Source organism: Sceloporus occidentalis, unplaced genomic scaffold (assembly GCF_023333645.1).
Source record: "Sceloporus occidentalis isolate IW3139 unplaced genomic scaffold, rSceOcc1.0.p SCAF_1, whole genome shotgun sequence".
In the NCBI taxonomy this organism is placed as follows: domain Eukaryota; kingdom Metazoa; phylum Chordata; class Lepidosauria; order Squamata; family Phrynosomatidae; genus Sceloporus; species Sceloporus occidentalis.
The window spans coordinates 58,542,823-58,569,137 of NW_028316981.1; the positions used below are offsets into that span (position 1 = coordinate 58,542,823).

The 26,315-nt window shown below is 41.4% G+C and overlaps 1 protein-coding gene across 18 annotated transcripts in view; it reads left to right on the forward strand.

The window, feature by feature from the left end:
• The first annotated feature begins 258 nt into the window (after positions 1 to 258).
• ERC2 (ELKS/RAB6-interacting/CAST family member 2) overlaps positions 259 to 26,315 on the forward strand; it is a 741,540-nt gene continuing 715,483 nt past the window's right edge. For all 18 annotated transcript variants that reach the window (XM_089522554.1, XM_089522416.1, XM_089522425.1 and 15 more), the window contains exon 1: positions 259 to 539. The gene's annotated coding sequence lies outside the window, so the exon portion shown is untranslated. The remainder of the gene's footprint in view (positions 540 to 26,315) is intronic.

Here is a 26,315-nt window from a genome sequence, read left to right on the forward strand (position 1 = left end):
CCTCTCCCAAACCCCTCCCTCCTTCCCATCCTAAACCCTTCCTTCGTCCATCCCTCCATCCCCTCCTTCCTTCCAACCCCTCCCTCCCTCTCTCCAGGTGGGGCCTGGGGCTGAGGGAGAGGGCAGCCTTGCCAAGGCCCGGGGTCCCTTCGTCTCCCTCCCTCCCTCCCTCCCTGGGAAGCTCGAGGGCGCCCCTAGCGGAGGAGAGGCGCCACTGTCTCCCTGCCTGCCTGTGCTGCTGGGGAATGCTGGGAGAGGCGAGCCAGGCGCCGTGGTCGGAGGGGCTGGGAGCGGGTCTGGCGGCTGAGCCCGAGGGGCCGCCCAGGGAGCCTCCCGCCGGCGCCACCGCAGCCTCCTCCTGCTGCTCCCCCCGCAGCCCTGGCCCTTCCCCGCCGCAATGGGCAGTGGGCGAGGCGCCAGGCGGTAGGCAGGCAGGCAGCAGCAGCAGCAGAGAGAGCGAGAAGGCAGAGAGGGACCCCGGGAAGGAAGGAAGGAAGGAAGGAAGGAGGGAGAAGCTCCAGGGATGCGCGGAAGAAAAGGTGAGGCTGCTGCCGGCGGGAGGCGGGATTCGCACCCAGGGCATCTGGAGGCAGCCCTCGCCCCCTCTTTCTCCAGCCCAGCCTCCTCCATTTTGAGCATCCCCAGGAAGGAGCCGGCCCTCTTCCCCTGGACCTGTCCTCCATCCCCGCCTCGCTCCGGGAGGAGGCCCCCAACTGCCCTCCATCTTGAGCCTCTGAACAGCATGGCTTCACCTTTCTCCTTCTCCGGGGCCTGTCCTCCACTTCAACCCCCTCTCCAGCTGTTGTCCTCCATTTGGAGCAGGAATAAGGAGCCTTTTTCCTATCACATTTCTGTCATAGGGTTCTAGCATTTCCTATCACTCGAGGAGTGTCTTTTTTACCTCAGAGAGACCAGAGGGCTCCTCCTCCTCCTCCTTTTTCCGAGGCCTGTCCTCCATTTTACCCCCCCCCCCCCAAAGTATCCTCCATGCTTTCCTTGGGTCCTGTCCTCCAGGTTTCCCTGGGAGGTCCTCCTGGTGTGTGTGGAGGATGGTGGTGGTGGGGATGATGGGAAATGCAAGGTATGATGGGGCATCCAGGGCAGAGACATGTGTCCTAAGGGGCTGCCAATGTGGGGAGGAAGGGAAGGAGGGAAAGTGCCCCTCCTGTCTTCCTTATGGTCCTCCTGGGCAGCCTCTCCCTTTCCATGGAGGAGGAGGATGCCTTCGTGCCATCTCTGACAGTGTCCCTGTGCCCCCTTCAGGAGGAATAGCGTGGCTCAAGTGCTTTTGCACAGACTTGGGCAGAAATGGCTAGGTTTGTAAATAGAGGATGTTAAAGCTGTAATCTGTTCATATATGGGGGAAAAGAGGGCTCCCTCTCCTCCCTCTGCCCTACTGAAGAAGAAGAAGAAGAAGAAGAAATGGTATTTGACTAGCAGTTATATAAGGAATAAAGGCATGTGGCTTTTGGGGAAGGAATGGGGGAGCTTGCATTTTTTGCTCAGCTCTGGGTCTCAGGGACATTTGTGTTAGGCGGTGTACCATTTAATAATGATGATGATGATGATGATGATGATGATGATGATGATGATAACTGTGTATTTCTGTCCCGGCTGGAGGATTCTGTATTTAGGATAGAGAGACTGTGATCAGTCTGTGTTTGCACCGCACATAGACACTGCCGTGGCTAGAGAGATGCACCCATGGATGCCTACATTTTTGCCAAGAGAGAAAGAGGCAGCAATAGCATGGTAGAGAGGGCTATCCGTTTTCTTGTTAGCCTCTGTGAGGGATCCCCCCCCCCTTTTTAGGCGGCTACCTGCTAAACCTAGCCTGGATGGATGGATGGCCTGGGAACCCCCCCCCCCCCCATGGACTCCCCTGGCTGCGAATTGACATTTCCCTTTTGATGGACAGCCCCCTGGGCCACTTCCATTGGCAGGAACGGGCTCCTTGTGATGGGCTTGGCCAATTGGTGTGGCCAGGAGGAGGGCAAATCCTCTGGTCAGGGTTAGTTTCCTGGTTGGCTTTTTTTAAATCACTGATTTCACTTAACTGTTTGTGTGCTTTTCTCCCCCCCCCCCTCTCTCCTCTTTTCTCCACCGCACTGAAAACAACCCAGAGGGGAGACCCCACCATACATGGCCAGTAACCTCCTGGAGAGACAGGCTGCATTCACACTGCAGAAATAACCTGGTTTGACACCACTGCAAATGCCAAAGCTATGTCTTGTGGAATTCTGGGAATGGTAGTCTATTGTTGTTTGTTGAAACAAACCACTGCTCCCAGAATTCCACAGCATTGGCCCATGGCAGTTAAAGTGGTGTCAAACTGGATTATTTCTACAGTGTGGATGCAGCCAGATCCCCATCGCCAGGCCTTTGCTTCCACCCCAGTTAGTTAGGTGTTGGCGGTTCTCTGAAGGAGTATCTGTAGCATCCTTTCTCAATTTTTGGGGCGTGTGTGTTGCAGAGCAAGGCACTCCAATCATCATTCATATACTCCAAAACAGAGAGCGTGGCAGTGCTTCAGGGAGACTTATTTGGCAGTTTCCTCCATTTCTTTTCATAATGGGGATTTTTAAAAATGCTCTCAGTATCTTGTTGGTGTATAGAGCTTATGCAATGCCTGAGCATTTTAGTGACTTCTGCTTCCCTCAGAAATATGCAGAAGCCGTTGTTTCTCTCTCAGATGTTTCTCCAAAGAGATATTATGTAGGTAGGACCACAGGACCACAGCTTGTGGACTGTCCTCACTCTAAGATTCAGGGCAAAATGCCTACCCAGAAATAGAGATTTGTATCAACAGTGTGAGAAGGGCAAACTTACGCTGCTTCTTCTTCTTCTTCTTACCAGATGTTATTTTTTGGCTTTCCCTTTCTTTGTGAAGAATTTTCCTCCCTTGGGTCTCATTCACTTATGAATGAAGAAAGCATAAAAGATTTGTCTAGCAATGCTCTTGGTGATATTTTTATATACTCTCCTTTTGAAGTAATGGTTGTGTCTGCCAAAACATGCAACTAAACTCTGGCCTTGGTCATTTCCCATATGTACAGGTTGTCAGGAATTGACCTGAATAGATCCCTTTTCTAAAATTGAACATGTATGTGACAGAGTTCAGGTGGATTCTAAGGTGATAAGTGTGATGGCTGCTAAGGGTAGGGGAACTCTTTCCTCACCTCCTGTGTGTTTAAAAGCTTTCCTTCTTGTGCCAAACATCACATTTGGCCTGAGCTTTCTGAACCCCTTGGCTGATCCTGGTAAACCTGCAACTGTGGCCCTGTTTGATTTTAAACAACTGAAAATGTTTGTACAACATGCGCAAAACGGAAAAGATGGTTTCTAAACTGAGTGTTATGGTCACAGAGGTGATGGCTTTGGAGATGCTGGAGCCTGACAAGAATGATCCTCAATGGCAACTACTTCCAGATTTCACCCCCAAAAGGGCTGGTTTTTCTTTTTTCCTCCATGTGGCATTACAAATAGCCTGCATGCATTCTGTAGATTGTTGCAACCATCTTGGGATACATCCTACAGTTTCTTGTTAGAGAATCGCATGTATAAACTCATTTCAAGCTCAACATGACTAATCCAGTTCTGTTTTTCTGATGCCCCTTTCTTTGTTTCTGTTGGAATTACAGTCATCTCTCTTAGCTGAGAGCGTATTGGAATCATATTTGATTAATTTCTTTGCTTTTCTTTCCCTGAATCAATGGTAGGCTTAGGCAAACACTTTTGTTTCTTTTCAGCATTTGGAAGATGCATATTTTCTTTTGCACCCTAAAAACGTTTCTGAGTTCTGGTGGCTCCCTTCTCTTCTACTGGAGCTTATTTATGGCTTGATTGTCCTGCTGTTTCTTCATCCTTCAGCTTACTGTGCCTCTGTAGACAAATCTTTCTCTTGTTTCATTACAGATCATATTACTGCTCCCTTCAAATCTCAGTTCTGGCTTCCTGTGACAATATGTATGCAACTCAAGGCTCTCCTAGTACTATCTGTATTTTAAAAATTCTTACTTCTTTAAGATACTTATCTCTTCTCTCCCATCTCTGCTTGCAGCAGTCCTGTTTGCCCTTTTCTGCTGTACTCCTCCTCTCCTTCCCCTTCGTCTCATCATGCTTCTCTCTCATATTGTGCTTGGAGCTTTTTATCTCTTCTACAAGTCTCTATACTGCTTCAGATCTCTCCTCAAATTTGGGAACCACCCAAAGACTTGGCTTGCCTACCCCACTATTGCCATTGGATGCTTCAAACACCTTTCTGCTTGTACCGCACCCTGATCTTGCCCCTCATTCCACTTTCTTCTCGGTACTTACTTTTCAACAGTGAATGCAGAATACTTGCTTTTGGTTGAATTTAGTGACCTATCTTAGTTTATGCATGGCAGGGAGAATGGGATGGTAATTATTATTATTATTATTATTATTATTATTCATTTATAAAGTGCTTTAAGTTTGCACAGCTCTGTACATGCGGAATATACATTGTAAATTTTCAGCTGTATGTCTTGTGAGTGAGATAGCAAAATTATTTGTGGAAATGAGAGGTGTATGTATGTGAAAGGAGGAAGGAAGGAATTGCATTAATTTGGTATTAATCTGCATATGGGCACCTCTAAAAACAATTAAACAAAGACTAAAATCAAACGGTTAGCTATGAACTGGAGCAGATCCATTAAATCAATGGGAACATGTTACTATTTTATGTCATGTTATGTTATCAGTGTTACAAGTTATACTATTAACATAGAATGGGTTTACTTATTACTTTAGTAGGAACTAACATTTGGATTTAGACTGGGGAGATTCGTACCCGCACAAAGAAAACAATATATTTTAAAAATATGAATAACTGTGAAACACTGTGTTTTAGTGGAAAAATATAAGTGGAACAGGTTAAAAATTGGTGCATGTATTATTATCTTTTACTTCTGCTTGACTGCTTAAATGATAGGTATTTAGATCAGTTTCATAACAGGAAGGCAATATGATTGATAACTAGATATCTTGTGGAAGATGAACAAATAGTCAAATGCATATTTCATATCTGACTGCAGATTTTCTTCATAGATTCTGAAGATCTGTAGATTGTTCTGTCTTATATTCCTGGGAAAGGATCTGTGTTGCTGAATAAGTTTTTGTTTATGTTCCAGTTTTATTTTTTTGTGACACCAACACTTGCACAATTGTTTTACAGCAAAAACGGTAGAGGTGTTATCTCTGTAGAAAATGCTAGTTTTTTATTAGCTGAAAAAAGCCAAAGCTTAGAAGAATCCCTGTGTATTTCTGTGTTCTTCCCCCGACTCTTGGAAGAAAGGAGCAGAGAACGCACAGATACCTCAAAACTGTCTTGTCATTTTCCATATTACTTACTTGGTGGCTCATGAAATTCAGCCTCTTTAATGGGGGAGGTAAAATCAGAAGCTTTCTCACTGGCAGTGGCCAACAGAAATCAGCTTCTCTTACTATCTTCTCAAGAAATAAAAGTGGCACATTGACTAGATGCCCACATGTTTTATAAGAAGCACAGGGTGAAATTAGCTGCTGCTGCTGCTGCAAATATTTGCTGAATTTCAAGTAATTAAAAAGGAAATGTGTTCTCTCCATATTCTGAAACTGTCAGCTGTGTAAAGGCAAATGTATCTGTTAAGGATAGCATTAACAGTAGTTGCAGGCATGTGTTTGCACAAATATGTTTCTATTAACCTTAACATTTCCTTGTCCCTGTGCAACATGCTTCATGAGGTTTGCAACATTTACCGTATTGACTGTACAAACATGCTTCCCTCTCTACTTATCACTTTTGAGTTCTTTTGTGTGCATCTGGGGATTTGAATGTCCTTTAAAACAAAACAAAAAAAATCTATAAATGAAACAAAAATTGATAGTATTAAATTTGCTGGGGTTTGCATAATGTTAAAAAGGAAGGGACTTTTTTTGTTGCATGATGGATTAATGAAACTGAAAAACTGAAGGTGCAACAGATACCTTTTCTTAATATTAATTCAAGTTTTAAAAAGCCTGAATAAAGCTAAGGAAGGATGAACTGAACAAAGATTTAAAGAGCTGAGAAACTTCTGCTCTTTGACTCATTGCTAGGATAAAGCAACAGTGCCTAGAGATTAGTGTTTCTCCCACCCCACATTCATTTTAGTGATTAAAACACAAGATGTAAAATGCAAACTGGGACAGAACATGGTTGTTTCATGTTATTTGTTGCTACTGGCAGGGCTTAAAAATGTAAACACTTGTGAGTTCACAAGTACTGTCTGTGGATTGAGATTATCTCTATGCTTTAAAATAGATCTTAAATGTATTTTCCATTTATAATGGTGATTTATGTGAGAAGGTAGTATAGGGGAAGCGACTTTGTTTGGATAGTGCTGAATCATTGAAGAAGACAGTCATTTGTTTGACCCACTGGACTAAAGAAGACACCATTAGTCAGTGGAGGTATTATCATACTGTGTCCTTGGTTTGAATAAAATTCTTCTTAGGCAGGAAGTAACTGAGGCTAAAACTGTATGTGAGTGAGTTTTTTCAGCCTTCTGGCTACTTACATTTGGGCAAATACATCAACTGCCTAAATCAGTGGCTAGTCAGGATGGTAAAGGCTGCTGCTCCTTCCCCAGCTGCACATTGACAGCCAGATGGCATGTGGCCAATCAGTGCCTGGAGAGACAGAACTGTTCCTGGTGGCTTTTGGCTGTTGTGACACAGTTGAGGGAAAAAGGAGGTACTGGATACATCCTTGCACAACACATAAAAAAAATACACTGGTGTATCCCCCAATTATGCCAGCATAAATAACCAGTAGGTTTGTTGTCTGTTTCCCTAATAGCTATCCTGTTTAACATGTATTTTCTTTCAGGTAGTTGGGTCACTAAAACACCATGTCACATCTATTGGATACAGGCTGCTAGTGCAGCCATGTGCATGCATCACCATTGGGGACAGCAGGGGCTTGCAGTTTGCGTATGCTTATTTCTGTGGATGGCAAATCTGTGGATAAGGAGGCCCCACTGTACATACACAGTGAGATAGCTTGGAGATGGAACTGAAGTCTAAGCACAAAATACAATTTACAGATGGCCTTCTGTATCCACAGATTCTTTATCTATAGATTCAAGCATTCATGGCTTGAAAATATTTTAAAAATATATAAACTCCAAAAAGCAAATCTTGATTTTGCCATTTTGTATAAGGGACATCATTTTACTGCATCATTGTATATAATGGGACTTGAACATCCAAACCCCAGCAGATACCAAGGGCCCACTGTATGTTCCATGTAAACCTAGCCTGAATGTAATTTCATATAATATTTTAAATACCTCTGTGCATGAAACAAATTTTGTGTACGTTGTGTAAACTGAACCATCAGAAAGCAAAGGTGTTACTATCTCAGCCACCTATGAAAAAAGTTGTGGTGTTTGGAATATTTTGGATTTTGGAATCCTGGATAAGGGAGAGACATTCCATTGGATGTTGTCCCATTTGGATGTTGTTCCAGGAGGAACTATAGTGCTATAATCGTGTAGTGTGAAAGGACCCTTCGTCTTCTCAGAAGAGCTGAGGAAGGATCAGCAAAAAATGGAGAGCCTCAGCTAGGGAGAACAAGAAGAAAAGAGAGGCTAATATTTTAATAGTCAAAAGCTTTATACTGTGACAAAATAACAGTACATTCTTCTAAGATATGTACGTTAGTTGTACTGTCTCTTTCCTCATAGCATTTATTGTTCTGCCATATACCGTGGTTTGTTATGCCCTTGGCTTCATTGCTCATTTAAGGAAAGATCTTAAAATCCTTCAACAAGGGACAGTGTTTTATTACTCCCATTTTAAATATACCTGTAAAAGACTCAGATCTATGTGCTGTGTGTACTATTCCCTTGGAATTCAGCAGATGTTTGGGCACTCAAAAATAAGTTGCAGCTTGACCTATACCTATGTCACTGTTTTGGAGAGGTGCCATTTTGGATTCTTAAAAGAGGAGCAGAAAGATGTATTAGGAAGTACTATATGTATTCAACTATAAATTGACCTCATGTATAAATTGAGGGCAGGTTTGGGGGCTGAAATTAGGAATTTTGATATGCCCCATAGATAAGTTGAGGATATAACTTAGGGGCATGTAACAAAGGATTTAAAGGACAAAACAAAGGGAAATGATGCCAAAAAACTTACAGAATTCCAGCCGGCATAGCTGTGCTCACCCAGAAGGCTGGATGGATGAACGGGAAGTATGGTAACTGGTGGCTGTGGGATGTGTGGGGGAGGTGACCAGTCATGGATGGGGAAATGTGCACATGTCAAAAAGTATGAAAAGAGAAGGCAAAAAAAAAAAAAAATAGCAACTGCATTAACAGTGATGATAGCTTTTGGCTTTAAGGTTACAAATATGCACAAATATCTTATTTAAATCCTTAAAGCCTGATTCTCAGCACGCTTTTGAGGAGAAGCACCAAAGAGCTGCCACTATGGCCACCCCCCCCCCCCCCACCACCAAGCATTGAAAAACGTGAGAAGTGGTGTCATGGTGGAGTGAATAGAGAGGGTTGGTGCTTCTCTTGGGTGCTCCTGGAATGGCCAAAGCTCTCAGTTCTGCACTCTACTCAGAGAAGAACAAGGTTCTTTTTTTCCTTTTCTTTTTTTGATAAGTGTTAAAATGCAGTAAATTGTTCTGTAGATAAATTGATCCAGGTTTTTTGGGTTCAAATTTTTGACTAAAATTTCTAGACGTATACATGAATATATACAGTATGTGGGAGGAAGAGAGAGCCTAATGAGGAGAAAGAGAAAAGGAAGAAAAGAAATAGACAAGACTGCAAAAAATTAAAAGTGAATCTAGTGGAGGTGATGGGTTAAACAGTGGATGCTGGATTTCAAAGGTTTGAAGACCATTGTATTCTTCTACATATCTTTCTGTTTATTTTTCTCACAGTGCCCAGTCTTAGCATATTATCTGATGGTTTTGCATTTTTAAGAGTGTGTTAAGGTTTGAAATTACCAACCTGTCACAAGTGAGATTTGCACCTTTTGTGTAAGAGAATTTATGTTGTAGCTTTTTTCTCCCCTAGATACATATTTGGGAAAAAAAATTGCTGTGAAAATCTCTAGTGTGAAAATACTTGATTTTTTAAATTTGATATCTGTGATTACAGAAATTAGCAATAATGATGAATATAAATATGTTTATATGTTCTGTTCCAGTATATTAGAGACCATGGATATTTTATATACAGCTAGGCTTCCATATCCACAGATTTTTTTTTTATCCATGGACTCAAGAACAGATTGAAAATATTCTAAAAAATACATAACTTCCAAAAAGCAAACTTTGATTTTGCCATTTTATGTATGGGCGCCCTTTTACTATGCCACTGTATTTAATGGGACTTGAACATCCACGGAGTTTAGTATCCACAGGTAATCCTGGAAGCAAAACCCAGTGGATATCAAGGGCTCACTGTATATGAGTTGTTGTCTAATATTAAGTAGTGGGGCAAACAATCTTAATCTATCTGATTGGCTGATACCATCTAAAGATCAGTATTACTTTTAGAAATCCAAAACCAAAATCTAGTAATCAACTGTGTGTTTAGCATAGCCTTCTCAGTGCTGAACCTCTGTGTTGAATGCTTGTTTCCATTTGATGATCATCTTCCTGGGTGACACTTAATGGAGAACATGCCAATATAAATTAGATGAGGGGAGAAATCACAGTGCAACCTGCCCCTTCAGATATTTATGTGACAGTAGATTCAGTTGATTTTTAGAGAATTGAACTCCCAATACTATGTGAAATAGACTGTAGACTCAGTGTTCTTTAAAATATTTTTCTTTCCCTTGTTTTTTCTTTTTTGAAAAATAAATCATCCATCTGAAGAAAAGTAATGCATTCTATTTATGTTGAATGGCATAGTCACATATTTATATATAATGTATTGCCTCAGAAGACCACATGTGGGAACTGAGCAAGGATGCATGTATATGTGGATATCAAGTGTACCTTTGTACCTCTATGTTGAATGCTTGTTTCCATTTTACAAACAACTTTAGTTCGCCTTTCTGCTTTTAACAGCTGCAAATGCTTCTCATTTTGAATGCAAAGCACAGAATAAGATGAATGTAAAGCTTTACAGAAAAGTTTACTATTGATTAGATATGAGACACATTCAGACCATGCTCACACACTGGTATGTTATATGCATACATAGCAGAAGCCTCCCAGTGAGATGAAGAACTAATACTGAAATATTTCCACCAGAAGCCGTAGTAAAGAACTGAAAATCTGACTAACTTGTATTGTGGGTTTAACCTCTACCCTACACTAACAGACATTGGAGCTACTACAAGTTGTGTTTTGAACATGTGCATCTTTCTAGGTATTTTGTGTCTGCATTATGTATTTGCAACTTTCACTAACTCAGAACCAAATGGGGAAGATTGTGTTTTGTGTTTTTCTGAAGCTCCATAGGTATAGGAACATTGGTACATGTGAGTGTGCCTTCTGTGATATTGCACAGATATAAAAACATATTGACACTTGACTGTTTATTTATTGACTGTTAGGTATTAAACTGGGACTAATGTTTTCATGTAAGACTGACATTCCACCAAGACAGCATAATTATCTAGAGCAGGAGTGGGAAATGTGTGCCTTTCAGATATTGAACTGAAGTTCCCAGCATTCCCCACCATTGGATGTGGACTCTGCTGACCAGGGCTGCTGGGAGTTGCAGTTCCCAGGAGGATCTCATGATTCACATTTCTCATCTAGAGCAATGATACCCAGCATGCTGGTCCATGGGCCAACACTAGTCCATAGAAAGTTTCCTGGAAAGAAAGAAGCAATTATAGCCAAATGGGCTATTGGTCACACTGGCACACTGAGGAAAAATGCATCTCCCACACATCAGATAAGCACTGATCTAGAGGATTGTTTACCCAAACTTTCCGTAGCTGCTTCTTTTTCCTTGTGTTGGTTATGCTGAAGCTCGGTATTCCTTAACGTGCTAAAACAGGGATGACAAACTGTGCTATGATTGGAATGTAATGTCTATCTGGACATTCTGCCAGATAATATGTTGGGTTCAGGTTATCCCTGGGACTTCTGGAATGAAAAAATAAAACAATTATTGAGTATGGTTCCATTAATGCAGGCTAAAATATTATTTCCCTTCTTTGATGCTGTCTGATCCTTGGTGAAGAAACAGATTTCCTGGCAGATAGAAAAAGTGGGAAAGCCAGACAGTTTCTGAAATTGACTAGAATAAAAACATAATGCAATGGCTCCTGGACAGTCAATGGGCAATTTCATTGAGAATGAAATGTTAATTCAGCATAGGATCATGTGCCAGGCAACAGTGGCTGCTGGCTAACTTTGAGTAGATATTTGAATGAATGCTGAGGACACCGGTGCAAAATCAAGGCATAAGCTTATAATAGTTATGCTTTGTCATTTAAGCATGTTAAGAATTTTATGGCAAGGATGCTCTCCTCTGAGCATTTTGAGCTGGGGAAATTCACATTCTAAGTCCATTTATTTTCAAACACCTGTGGCAACATAATCCAACCATATAAAACTACTCGGAAACCTGAGCTAGTGCACAGTGCTACCAGCTACTTCTTAACAGGTGTAAACTGTGGTAAACTGTATGTAGAAGATGCTAGATTCAATTGCTGAGGAAGAGATGGGAATGAATCTGTTGTAGAGGTGGTATCATCCAAGAAAAGGGGTACATCAAATGTGCCCCATTGCATGACCTCTTAACAACAGCCAGAGCCTCTCAGAAAGAGAGAAATGTCTATGCTAAAGTTAAGAGACCTTGGATAAGGCAAATGGCTAGTGCATTCTTGAAAACATCTGCAGCAGAAGCCTCACTGGTACAAATAGAGAGGGCCCTAGTATTTGGTTCCAGGACCTCCTGTGGATACCAAAACCTCTGGATGCTCAAGTCTCATTAAATACAATGGCATAGTAAAAGAGTGTCCCTTATATGAAATGGCAAAATCAAAATTTTCTTATTGGAATTTATATACTTTTGGAATATTTCCAAAACCATGGATGCTCGAATTTGTTAAAACCGCCAAAGAAGGAGACTCCACCACACTCTGAGAGACTGTGTTCTGTCCTTACTATCAGGAAGTTCTTCCTAATGTTGAGGTGGAATCTGTTTTCCTGTAGTTTGAATCCATTGCTCCAGGTCCCATTCTCTGGAGCAGCAGAAAACAAGCTTGCTCCATCCTCAATATGACACCCCTTCAAATACTTTAACAGGGCTATCCTATTGCCTCTTAACCTTCTCTACTCCAGGCTAAACATACCCAGCTCCCTAAGTCTTTCCTCATAAGGCATGGTTTCCAGACCCCTCACCATTTAGGTTGTCCTCCTCTGAACATGCTCCAGCTTGTCAACATCCTTTTTGGATTGTGGTGTCCAGAATGGGACACAGAATTCCAGGTGAGGCCTAATCAAAGCAAAATAGAGTGGCACTATTACTTCCAGCATACTTCTATTGATGACATGGGCCCTGTCCAGATGGGCTTTTTAGCACGTACTGAGTACGTGCTAGGGTTGCCTTGGAGCATACTTTACAGACACTCCCTAACCCTAGCACGTACTCTGTACATCAAAATGGTGGCGCCCTGTACAGATGGGCACCACCATTTGACGTGACAGCCGTGCCATGTCCAAATGGCGTTCCGCAGCCATTACGTGCTGGCACCCCTACAGGGCATTTGTGGCGCCCTTTCAGCAGTGCTGAAAGGAGCTCCTTTTGCCACTCGTATCGCTGGTGCAGCCTTTACACAGCTGCGCCAGCAATATGGAAGAGAAAGGGGCCTCTCTCCCTGTGCTGTTGGGGTGTCCTTGGGGCATGAAGCCCCAAGGACGCCCCTTTCCAGGCTGTGGGGAAGTGGCATTTTGCTGCTTCCCTGAGGCCTGGAAAAGTGGTGGATCGGGGCCTCTGGGGTTGCCGCTGTGGCCGCTGAGGTCCCAATCCGTCAGGGAAAGGCGCGGGTGCAGGCCGCCCCAAAGGGGCGATCTGTATCCCACCATAGACACCATACATCTGTTGATGCAGCCTAGAATCTCAGTGGCCATTATAGTTGCCACATCACACTGTTGACTTATGTTCAACTTGTGGTCTACTAGGACTCCTAGACCACTTTCACATGTAGTCTTGTTAAGCCAGTAGTTTTTAACAGGATGATGTTAGAGCAGAAAGTAGTGTTGGCAGTGGTCAAATAGTAACCCATGTATGACTCTTTTTTCCCCCTTTTTAAATAACTTTTTCTTTTTCTTTCAAATAGTGTATTAGCAATTTCTAAAATATGCCAGGTTTTTTCTCTGTAGAGGCATTTCTGCTGCTTCTCCTTATCTCCCCATGATCTAACAGTTAATAGAAGTGATTAATGGGCATCCTGGTAGAAATGATAGGAAATTATATTTCTTTTGGCTTCATTAGTTTTAAAGCTCTAAATATGGAAACAGTAAAATCTATGTATTGGATGCACTAAGCAAAATCAATCCCTTTGGTCATATGTTTAGAAGGCATGATATAGAGTCCTCTCTGCTTTCATGTAGTTTATCCCTTCTACTCAGGGTTTGTGTCCTACTAGAGACATTACTACATACGGCTTTTAAGCTGTGATTGCACCAGGAAAGAAATGGCTTTGGGGATACTAATTGCACATTGCTGCCTCTGACCCATGGCTGTTCTGTCCTTACCCGTCTCTTTTCACTGACAGGGGAAACTTGTCAATGACTGGCAAGTGTGCAAGTCTCCAGGTGCAAAACATCGCTCCTGGAGCAGTTGTGCAATTGCTGGTCACATGGTGTCAGTGTCTCCCCCTCCCCCTGTCACCACTGTCCTCGCTATTCCCCAGTACCCTGATAACCTAACCTTTATTTATCTTTTCTATTTCTTTTCTTTCTTTTTAAAAAACTTCAATTGGGGTAGCAGAGTCTGGAAATTGCAACAAAAAAGTGGGAAAAAATAACCTAAAGGAATGTTGGATAGGGCATAAGGCAGGGAAACAGGTTAAAAGACAGCTAGGAAGAGAGCATGATGGGGGCCAGCAGCCCCAGTTGCATGATTGAGAAGAGATTGTAAAGATTGGCTTCTTTACAAACCATATGTTTCATGTTTTTTTTTAAACTAGTGAGACTGCTGTGAGAATGGGGTTTGTGTAGTAAAGACCTAGATCTCACTTCAAGTTGCTGCTGGAGTATTCAGCTTTATTTTGTGAAGGCCCAAAGTGTGTGGCAGGGCATGGTTGCATGCAAAAGTCTTTTCTGTAATGTGTATGTTCTGCTACATGCATTGCTGGCTATTTGATGTTGAGTGCAAAGTTTAGCATAGGTTTATGAATTGCACAGGGGCACATGAAAGGCTGCACACCTTCCTTTTTCTGGAGTGTGACAAAAGAAGAGAAGCTCAGCCCATCAGCAAACACCTTGTTTTCCCAAGAGTTCTGTGGAGTCGTTGACTTTCCTTCCACAAGAAGCTTTGTGACTTCCTGCCCACCAGCCATTTTAATGTTTTAAATCTAAGGGAAAAAATGATGATGGCAGTGATGATGGAGATTGGATAAAAACGAATGTAATTTTTTTTCAGCTAGAGAGAAATTAAGGAAATAAATTGAATTTATAACATCTTTCAAGTTAAAAGTTTTATTTAAATAATTTAAATATTTAACTCAACGTATGTGTAACTTTTACACATAAAAAAGTTTGGGAAAAGGAGAAGGAGGAGGGATCTTATCTTATTGACTGCTTTCCCTGATCATCACCATATGGATTACTTCAAAGGTACAGCCATGTTAGTCTGTAGAATCAGTATGTACAGAGATCTTGTAGCACCTTTAACACTAACTGAAATAAAGAAGTTGGCAGTGAAAACTCATGCTGCCAACTTCTTTATTTTGGTTAGTCTCAAAGGTGCTACAAGATCTCTACATATGGATTAGGTTAACCACATAGGGCATATTTTATTGTTTTCTAAAACAATTCAGAGGGGTTATAATTTGCATTTATTAAATCTGAATTAAAGACAGATGGATCTCTTTCATATGATTTTTTTCCTTATTAAACAAATGGACATCCCTAGTATTCAGCTGAATGCACATAGAATCTGCCTTTTAGTAATTGCAGTGAATGCGTGAAGGTTGTGAGACGAGGGCTGGGGACCTAGTGTGCATGTGCAGGACAGTGGTACCTCCTTGTGACCACTGGGTTACACAGGATTCATCTTCAGTCTTATCCTAAATAGTTTGAGGCTTCTCTTCCCTCGGAACTATTTCTCTAACCCTTGGTCCACCCACTTTCTTTTCTGTTAAGTGTTTTTAATATTCTTAGTACAGTAGTGTGTTTCTGATGTTGTTACTTATAAATCACGTCAAGCCACTCCTTTGTGAATAAGAAGAAAATAAGTTACAGGAAGAATTTATGATGGCATCTCTTCTGGTGGTTGGCTCTCAAACTTTGTGGTTAACACACTTCACTTGTTACAAACTACATCACTTCAACTTGTTACAAACTGACTTTGTTTCAATTCACTTGGTGACTTCAGTTACATTTCAACTGTGTTTCAATTCTTCACACACACTTTCCATTTAAGCTTATTCATCAGGAGTATAAATCTTATGAAACTCTAGCTTTATTCCTAAATTACAATTCCACAGAATAATGTGGATATGAGCCCTCCCTTTACTGGCTCTCCATTTCTCAAAACTGTATTATTTTAAACTAATTGCACAGGACTTCTTTTGTCCTTTTAAAAACTCTTTCTTCCTTACATGGGCGAATCCCATTCAGGCTGAGCCCTTATTCCCAACTGCATTCCTGGCAGTTCTAACTGCATTCTTGCCATGTAGAGAGATCTTGTGGCACCTTTGAGACTAACTAAAGAAAGAAGTTGGCAGCGTGAGCTTTCGTAGACTTCAATCTACTTCCTCAGATGCATTTGAAGGAAGTTGATTGAAGTCTACCTAAGCTCATGCTGCCATCTTCTTTCTTTAGTTAGTCTCAAAGGTGCTACAAGATCTCTCTACATATTGATTCTACAGACTAACACAGCTATAGCATTGGCAGTTCTGTGACACACTCCTCTGTGTCACTGGGCTTCCTTTGTCCCCTTTAAATCTTTCTACCTTACATGGGATTCTGAATCCCATTACAGCACATATCTGTGACACACTCCTGCATCTCTGGCAGTTCATACTGCTCTCCTAGCAGTTCTTGACACACTCCTTTTTGTTAATAGCTCCTCTTCCTTTTTATAGCCGCTCATCAGGCAGGCTCCCACTTTTTTGGAGTCTGACCCCGACTGGCTGCTCTGAACATGCCATTTTGCCAGTGTCTTTCCACACTCCCTTCACACATGTTGTACATCCAAACATTGAGGCCTTCCTGTGTATCTCACCTGTGGGGAGAATATACTGCAGAAAGACGTGAGAGAGGAACTTCTTTCATGTGGCACAGCAACTTGGGAGTACTTTCAGCAATCCAGCATTGATGGTGTCATTCCAGCACCAAGTAAAAATGCAACAGACAATCTGGTCAGAGGAGGTCAAGATGTAGACATCTTCTGGAATGGTGTCACTGTGTAAGATTCCCATAGATCTTCATAGAATATATGCATGTGTATATGGATTCGTGTGTGTGTGAGAGAGTGTATGCATGTGTGTGTGTATGTACACTCCCTCAATACTACAGTACATTTGTCTTTAACATGCCACAGAACTCTTGTCTTTTTTCTGTAACACTATATAAAACCTAGTTCTTCTGGATTTTGTCAGCTGCCGTGTATATTATTGCAGATGTCCAAGGAAATTGATGTTTACAGGTGAATGCTGACAGTCCCAGATGAGTTTTGTAAACACCATCCACTTCACAGAGACATGTAAGAATGAATGCTGACAATCACTTTAAGGTAATTGTCAGTATTCACTGACGTATTGCTATGTTTTCAGGCATTCACTAATTTTGTCAGGGATTATCAACATTTAACATGTGTCTGGCTGAAATCTGGTGAATGTTATTGTTTATGGATTGAGATACACATATTCTTTGTTTACTGAGGCTAAGGGATTTTTTATTGGAGTCTTGATGGAAATATTTGGCACTGCTCTGGCAAGTTCCAGTCAACTGAAAATAGATTTGTAATATCACTGTAGTTCCACACTCTTTCATGACATGCCATGAGCCATTGCTAGCTGTTTTTATCTATTGATTTGAGGTTTTGTTGCCACTGTCAGCAATGGTGTCAGTGGAGTGAATGTCACCTAATTTGATACTGACTGAAATTTATCTCTTGCACACTTAGTTGGGAGTAAGCCATACTGAATCCATGAAGGGGAAGTTCTGCATACACATTATGCTAATAAGAGTCATCATATTTTGAACAATATTGGATGGGGAAAGTTATTTGACTTTCTCTTGAAAGTACTTGCAAGTAGGGAAAATTAATAACAACTAGCTTGCCAATATTGAGCCCTCCTCCAGTGTTAAAAAACAATTCCAAGGGTCCCTGTTCATATAGTGTTTCTTCAGGTAACCTCAATTTTGCTATAGGCAAACTACTCAAACTACTACACTGAAAACATTTTTGTGGTTTGCAGTGGGGTGAAGAAGTTTCACATGACCAGCTGCTTTTTGTACTTTGGGCAGTGTTTTGAGAAATTACTTATAAAGTAAACCACAATGATATTGGTAGTTCTCTAAAGCTCTTCACCAAAACAAAACCAAGGGGGTATAAAAAGAAGTTGAAACAGCCAGCCAGGTGTAGCAGCCACTGTGACTTCAAGCAGCAAGCCAGTCTGCTTGCTACCTAAAACTGAGGTTGTAGAAATCAATGAAAAGAACTTGTAAAGATTCTAGTTGAAACCAAGTGTTGTTTGCTGAGATGCAGAGATTAATGAAGAGTCATTGAATGGAAAGCTTGTGTGATGTAGTAGTTTGAGTGCTGGACTAGGATTCTAGTAGTTTGTTGTTCTTGTGCACTTTTAAGTCATTTCCGACTCAATGGTGACCCCTAAAACAAATCAATAATGAGGTTTTCTTGTCAAGATTTGTTCAGAGGGACCTATTATGGCATTTTGATAGCATGTTTTTTTTCAAAGATAGTTTGAAAAACTTCTTCAAGCTGAGAAAGTGTGACTTGCCCAAAGTTCCCCACCTTGGTTGAGCTGGGCTTCATACTCTGGTCTCCAGAGTTGTAGACCAGGATTCAAATCCCTGTTCAGCCATGGAAATACACTAGGTGATCCTGGGCAAGTCATATTCTCTCAGCTTCATATGCAGACAATGACAAACTATCTCTGAATAAATCTTGCCAGGAAAACACCATAATAGGGTTGTCTTAAGGTCACCATAAGTCAGAAACACCTTGGTGGCAGAAAACAACAGGCTTGCACTCTGACTCCCTCCTTCTCTCACATTCCTCTCACTTTCCTCTCCCACATGCCCACCAAGGTGCTTGGTCCATGTGACTATGCACACATCTTCCCCATGCCAGTCAAAAGTCTTGGATGCCTCATCTCCCCCTTCCCTATGTCCTCTCAAATGTCACTACAGGGACAGGTAGACAAAGTGATAGTTTCGGTCTCTCTCCTTCTTCTTTCCTGTACTTACATTTTAGATCTCCCATCTGAAACCTTCCCTCACTGCTACTATTTTTAAGAATAAGCATAAGAAAAGCTACAGAATGGCTGTGAGTAGGCTGAAACCATGAGGTCTGGAAGAGGAGTACCTGTGGATTTCATTAAAGCCACCCCTGCCTCTTCCATTTCTCTTGCTCTTTCAGTAGTACCAACCAATCAGTAACACTCCCAATGATGCTCCAATTTGCTTTTTTGTTAAAGCCTTGTGCATTTCCTAAATTAATCTCTAGTATTGCTGAAATAAGGATTGCCATGTTAGTTCTTCATACTTCTGCTTTAAGATAATTCAGGGGCCAGGATGGTTTGACCAAAGCAATGGATGATTTCTGGGCTATATGGCCAGGCTTTGTATTTACAGAAAGGAAAAGCTGCCAAGCATACACTGCTTTGCTTTTTAAAGAACATGTTTACTGTTCATCTCAGTGGTGCCTTGCCTTGCTCTCCTACTTTTGCAGACAGGCACCTCTACTCCACCTTCTCTCTTGAGCAGTAAGAATGAGAAACTATTCATGGTGCAATGGTTATGCTTCTCCTTTCTTTTGCTGCTTGGCCCCCACCATGTTGCTAGAAGCATCAGCTGCTTGGAGAGTTTGCTTTGGTCCAAGCTCACCTCACCTGCTGAGTCTGGTGAGTAAGAGGAAAGGGAGCAGAGGAGAAAAGAGGCAGCCCTCATACCATGCTTTAAAGGGCAGCCAAGGCAGAACAAGTGGCAGAGTAGCTGCAGCTGAAGTAGCTGAAGGAGAAGCAACCTGGGCTAAGCTACAGGATAGAGAAACACAGGTCAAGGAGAGGAGTGTCACCAGCCAGGAAATAGACAGTCCCTTACTGCACATGGAAGTCATTTTAGTGATACCCCCTCTGATCATGTAACCCAGTGCGGTCTGATCCCCACACACTGCCTTAGTGCCACCACTGACTATTAGTGTTGTGATTTTATATTTCAGAATTCTAGGAATTTGAGTTCAGTCAGTGAGTTATTATCTTCCTCTTCTTTTGTCAGCATTTCATAGACAACATTTTGGTTCAAGGCAGAAGGCAACTATCAGATTTTTTATCTTCCAGACCTAAATCTCTATACTTTTGTGGACATAACATTCGTTTTTCAACTGTATGTTGAGCTATCAGTTAAATGGGATGAATCCAAGAGTGAGTTAACAATACATTAGAAAGAGGGGACAACATCATCATCCAAAAAGAGCATCCCTGGGAAAGCTGGAACCAATCCCATTTGCCATTTGATGATTGGGATATGCTTTGAAAGAAAGGCCTTTATGAAGAATTCTTAGATGTTGCCAAGACAAGCTTATTTTTTTAAATAAAGATACTTTTCTCTCCTTTTAAAGAAGTACTTTCTCTTGTGAAAAATTTTAAATTGTTGGAAAGAGAAGTTGTACTGAAGAACAAAATTTTCCTGTTTTGACCAGTTTTTTCATTTTCTGTGCCTTCAGGTTCTTGCTAATTTGTGTATATATTAGTTCCTCCCCACTATGTCTCTATGTTGAGTTGTAAAGATGGAATGCGTAAAACATTATTATACACAACACAATGGCCTGGATCCTATCGGTGCTCTGGACTCAAGTAGACATATCAACTACTGAACGATAAATTAATATTTACGTAAATTAAATAGGTGTACTCTAGCTGGGATTACTAATAGCCCTATGTGTGTTGGAGGAAATGCTCAAAAAAGAGTGACATTTTGATTTTAAAAAATGTGCTCCAGGGCCTGTGTAGAATAGTCAATGATATATCATCGAAAAATAAATAAACCAAATATAGTTTGCATGCCTATACACTTGTCCCTCCACATTTATGGCTTTGACTTTTGTGGATTTAATTATTCACAGATTTTATTAATTATTCTCTCTAGGAATATCTAGGTCCTCCAGCACAACTCTATGGTAAACTTTAACCAAACGTCACACTAATGGACCTAGAGACTCCTAAAGAGAACACTCCACTAGGCATTTGTAGCTCCTCCAGTGCAATTCTATGGCCAATGTCTGGCAGATGTTGATCGCAGAGTTGCACTGGAGTACCTAGAGGTTCCTAGGGAGGTGTTCTCTTAGGTAAAAACATAGTGTTTTTATTACTCACAATTTTTCCATATTTACAGGGGGTCCTTTGCTTTTAACCCCACTGAATGTGGAGGGATGAGGGTACTTCATTGTATAAATTCAAATTCAGATATTTTTCTATAATTTAAACAAAAGTAAATTATGGCCTTTGGACAGAGGACTATACTCTTTAAAACAGGGCACATAACCACTCTAGCTGTGTCTTATAAATTATTTCACAACATGCAGTGCTTGACATGTTAAAATTATTAACTCTGATTATTAGAAATTAGAAAGTTATCTTGTTGCTTTTAATAGATTTTTATTCATTTTAATAGCTTTTTACAATGCACATTTAAAGAGAACAATACAGATTTAAAGACAGAAAAGTAGCCACCTTGAATCCCATTTTGGGAGAAAGGCAGGATATAAATTCCATACATAAATAGATAAATTGATAGTAATTGGCAGAATATAGCATATTTAGCCTTAAATTAACATCTGACAAAAACATCTGACAAAGCATTCAGGTCAAACAACCAGACAAATCATCCATCCAAAAGAGAGAGACTATATTTTATATTAATAAACTATTTCACAGATATAAATGAGATTGTGGGGGCAAGTATGTTTGCCTATTGGTGTTCACAAATGAAGTAAAAGGCTACCATGTTGTACAAAGCTCAGAGGTAGCTGTGCTATTTCTTAATTCCTGCATGTGACAGGTACATTTTCCTGTCAAACCAACAACAGGAAACTAAGGACCTTCCCCTTCCCCCTTTCAAAAATGGTAAATTGTTTGCTGTTTTCCAGTTTTGTGCTATCTACAGGTGTGTGGCTTGGCATAGGAAACTGATTAGGGTTTTTTTTTTTTTTTTTTTTTTTTGCATATGTGTGTATTTTCTCCAGAAAAAAAAATTTCCAGTAAACTCTGTTGTGGTGACATTAAGACCCTACTTACCTGAAACTGGCTGTGTGCCTAGTCCATCTAAAACTCATCCCCAGCTCAAGCCTCAGCTAAGGCATAACAGGAATCCATTGATAAACACAGTGACCATCAGGGCTCTTCCAGCTATGAACTGGTGATCAATCAGGAGAATTTTCACCTGGCAGACAAACAATCATTTTGAAGCCAACAGCTTCAGCCAAACAAAAATAATCTGTACCATATGTTTCAGCCCATGCAGCTTCCCTGAGAAATAGAAACTTGATGCATGGTGCTCAGGCAATTCCTTTCAATACTGATGATACAGTTGCCATGAAGGCCTCCTAACAGCTAGACATCTGAAAACCTGTTGCTTGGCTGATCAAATTGTGTGAACTCAGAGGCTTCAGGGATCTGGAAACTATTGTTAACTCTCTGATAAGTGAACTTTCCAAAGAAGCCAGACCAACTGAAAGAACAGTTGTTGGATTACACAGGCCACTTCTGGAGCACCAAGACATCCTTCCACTTACCGGCCCAAGGATAAGAAAAGGAATGCAAGAGGCTCTTACAATCTCTGGGTTGCATTGCACATTCTGAAACTATCACATGAATAGAGCAAGGGCTTAAGAGTGGTTCTTGATGGCCCTTATCCTTTTTTTTTTTTTTTAACCATCCTTTGTGTTCAGCTACTTGTAAATTTTACATCTGTCCTTACAGGGACAAGCAAAGGTGAGCTCATTACTCAGCTGACCTCCTAAGGCCCCCAAGAGTTAAATGGGGAACTAAACACCAAGGGCGAGGCAAGAAGGTTGAGGGTCCAAAATACACCTCCAGACAAGGACAGCATCCAATACAGCTTGCTATAGAAAAACAATCCCAGCTGCTTAATCTTAGCAGCCATTTTCAACCACAGTAAGCAATTATGTTATAATTTTCTGAAGATGCTGGCAAACGTCAGGAATAAACTTTTCCAGAACATGGCCACATCGGCTGAAAAACCCACAAAAACTATGGTTGTCAGCTGTGAAAGCCTTCAACTTCACAATTCTGTTATACACCAATCACCTGAAAAAACACCATGCATAAAAAGGATAACCCCGCAGATCCTAATAACTGGTCCTAGTAACATCAGCCCTCAACAAAAGGATTTCAATTTATCTCTTTTTAGATTTATGAGAAATAAAACAAATGACCATCTATCAGCACGTGGCGCTCTGTCTCCTGTTGTGCCTTTGCTTCTTATACACACACCTTGGTTTTATCCTTTGTATGATTTTTTCTCTGCAACAGCATATATAAGATCTATGCAAGCGGCATTGCTGCTAGAATCACTGACTTGGGCTATTGCCGGCCACACTGTCAGTCCTCAACAAAAGGATTTCATGTCATATGAGGGCTGTTTAATGTTCTACTCCAAACAGTGATTGATACTGTCTGCCACACAAGACGAGAGTGCACTGTGGCCTGGATTGACATCAACAAATACTGTTGGCTCTGTGCCTCAATGCCATATCCTGGAAACTCTTGCTGAATTGGGCATGCTATCAGCATTTCTCAACCTTCTCCCCCAGGTCTATAACAATTACAACACCATGGTGTGGGCCATGAGTGAGGTTGCAGAAATTTGGATCTGTTGTGGGGTGAAGCAGGGCTGACTGCTCAGCCTAATTGTTTTCAGTCTTGCTGTGGAGACTCTCCTCCATCACATCAGTGGCCCCAGAGGCTTTAATTTTTATGGGAATAAAATGAGCATTTTAGGTTATGTTGATGATTTGATTCTGGTAGCTGAGAAACATGATGAGGTCCAGTACAGGTTAAATGCCACTGGGCATGCTATGGATTGGGTGGATCTGCACTTTAACGTTAAAAGTATGTGTTGCTTCATATTAACAGGAGCTTGAAAGACCAGCTTCTACCAACTGTCTTTATCATCCAGTGGTAAGAAGGAGATACCTATCAACATCTACGTACTTCAACAAGTTTCTGAAACTACCAAACCCCTGAGGCCACTCTGCATGCCATTGCGATAGATGCCAAGAAGATAGATGTGTCACTCTTAGCCCTGTGGTAAAAGATTGATGTGGTTAGGACTTTCCTTCTCCTGATGATTGGCTTTGTCTTTTGGGGATTGTTGGTCTAAAAAATAACATTTAATAGAGTTGACTGAGCAATCATTGCTGTCCTCAAAAAGTGGGTCAGTCTTCCTAAACAAGCCACTAATGACATCCTGTACATTGCTCAGAGATGTGGAGGCCTAGGCATTCCCATCTGCACGTTATGCCTTCTTACTTGCCCTGACAAGACTGTAAAATCTGTTGTTCTCAGTTCCCTTTAGGAGGTTGTCCAAAAACGTGTGGCCAGGATCCCATCTGACAGTGACATGGTAATTTATCTTTGCAGAGCACTAGAAAGCAAATTTTGATGGGATGGTGGTGATTTTACCTAAAATGCAGCCTACTCTCTTACCAAACTAATTGGTTGCCAATGGGTCTGGAATTCTGATGCGGGCCCACAGCTCACCACCACTAAAGAGATAATGCAGACTTTCTCCCATAAATCAAGGCATCTGCTAGAACGTTCCTTGAAAGAACTCCTAAGACACCATTGCTCTTTTGAGCAACCTGACCAGATCAGAGTCTTCAAGGTAATGTCACAATTGCACTTCAGTAACCAGTTTATACCACATGGAGACTTTACCGGTTTTACAGATTTGCGATTTGTTCATCACTGTCACTGAATGTTTTTGTGCCCCTTAATGACACCATTAAATCTGGCAATCATGACAAACCATTGTGAGACACTTCACCATGTGCTCTGTAATTCTCCCCCACACTTGACAGTCTGGAACCATGGGTATGACCCAGCAATGCACTGACTGTCCAAAGCCATCTTAGCCTCAATGGAAACTATTTCCTTAAACTGAACTGTGCCTGAGACAAGTAGCCAAATGAGACAAAGAAGGAGACTCCACCACACCCCGAGGGAGTGTGTTCCACTGTTGAACAGCTCTCATTGTCAGGAAATTCCTCCTAATGTTGAGGTGGAATCTCTGTTCCTGGACAGGATTCTGGGTCCATTGTTCTGGGTCCTATTTCTGGAGCAGCAGAAAACAAGCTTGCTCCATCCTCAGTGTTACACCCCTTCAAATACTTAAACAGGACTATCATATCACCTCTTAACCGTCTCTTCTCCAGGCTAAACATCCTCAGCTCCCCAAGTCTTTCCTCATAAGGCATGTTTTCCAGACCCTTCACCATTTTGGTCGCCCTCCTTTGGACATGCTCCAGTTTCTCAAGATCCTTTTTGGATTGTGGTGCCCAGAACTGAACACAGTATTCCAGGTGAGGCCTGACCAAAGCAGAATAGAGTGGCACTATTACTTCCCTTGATCTAGACACTATGCTTCTATTGATGCAGTGTAAAACCACATTGGCCTTGTTAGCTGCTGCATCACACTATTGACACATGTTCAACTTGTGGTCTGCTTGGACTCATAGATCCATTTCACATGTAGTCTCACCAAGCCAGGTGTCCCCCATCCTATATCTGTGCATTTCATTTTTCTGCCCTAAGTGCAGTACCTTACATTTCTCTGTGTTGAATTTCATTTTGTTAGCACTGGCCCAGCTTTCTAATCTACACAGGTTTTCTTGAATTTTGATCCTGTCCTCTGGGGTATTAGCTAATTTGGTGTCATCTGCAGATTTGATAAGCATGTGTTCTATTTCTTCATCCAAGTAAAGATATTGAATAGCACTGGGCCCAGGACAGAACCCTGTGGGACTCCACTGGTCACTTCTCTCCAGGATGAAAAGGAGCCATTGTTGAGCACCCTTTGGCTTTGGCCAGTCAACCAATTACAAATCCATGTAACAGTGACCTTGTCTAACTCACATTTTGCAAGCTTGTTTGCAAGAATGTCATGTTAAACCTTGTCAAAGGCCTTACTAAAATCAAGATATACTATATCCACAGCATTTGCTTCATCTACCAAGCTGCTAATTTTATCAAAGAAAGATATCAGATTTGTCTGGCATGACTTCTTTCTCTGAAACCCATGTTGACTCTTTGTGATTATGGCATTGCTTTCTAAATGTTCACAGACTCTCTGTTTAATTATCTGCTCTAGAAGCGTTCATGGTATTGATGTCAGACTAACTGGACAATAATTGTTGGGATCCTCTTTTTTTCCCTTTTTGAAAATGGGGACAATGTTTGCTCTTCTCCAGTCTGCTGAGACTACTCTTGTTCTGCAGGAGTTCTCAAAAATTATTGCCAATGACTCTGAGATTACATTTGCCAGTTCTTTTAATACTCTTGGATGTTGTTCATCTGGTCTGGGAGATTTAAATGATTAACCAGGTATTCCTGTACTTCCTTTTTACTTATTCTGTGCTGCATTTCTCCTATTGTGTCCTCTGCTCCATTTTCCTCAAGTTGAGCACCCTTTTCCTTTTCTGAGAAGACTGCGGCAAAGAAGGTGTTGAGTAATTCTGCATTTGCTCTGTCCTCTATTAGCATTTCGCCATCTTCTCCACATAGTGGCCCTACCATTTCCTTCTTATTCCTTTTGCTAAAGACATACTCAAAAAACCCTTTTTATTGTTCTTAACCTCTCTAGCAAGTCTGAGCTTGTTCTGTGCTTTTGCTTTTCTGACTTT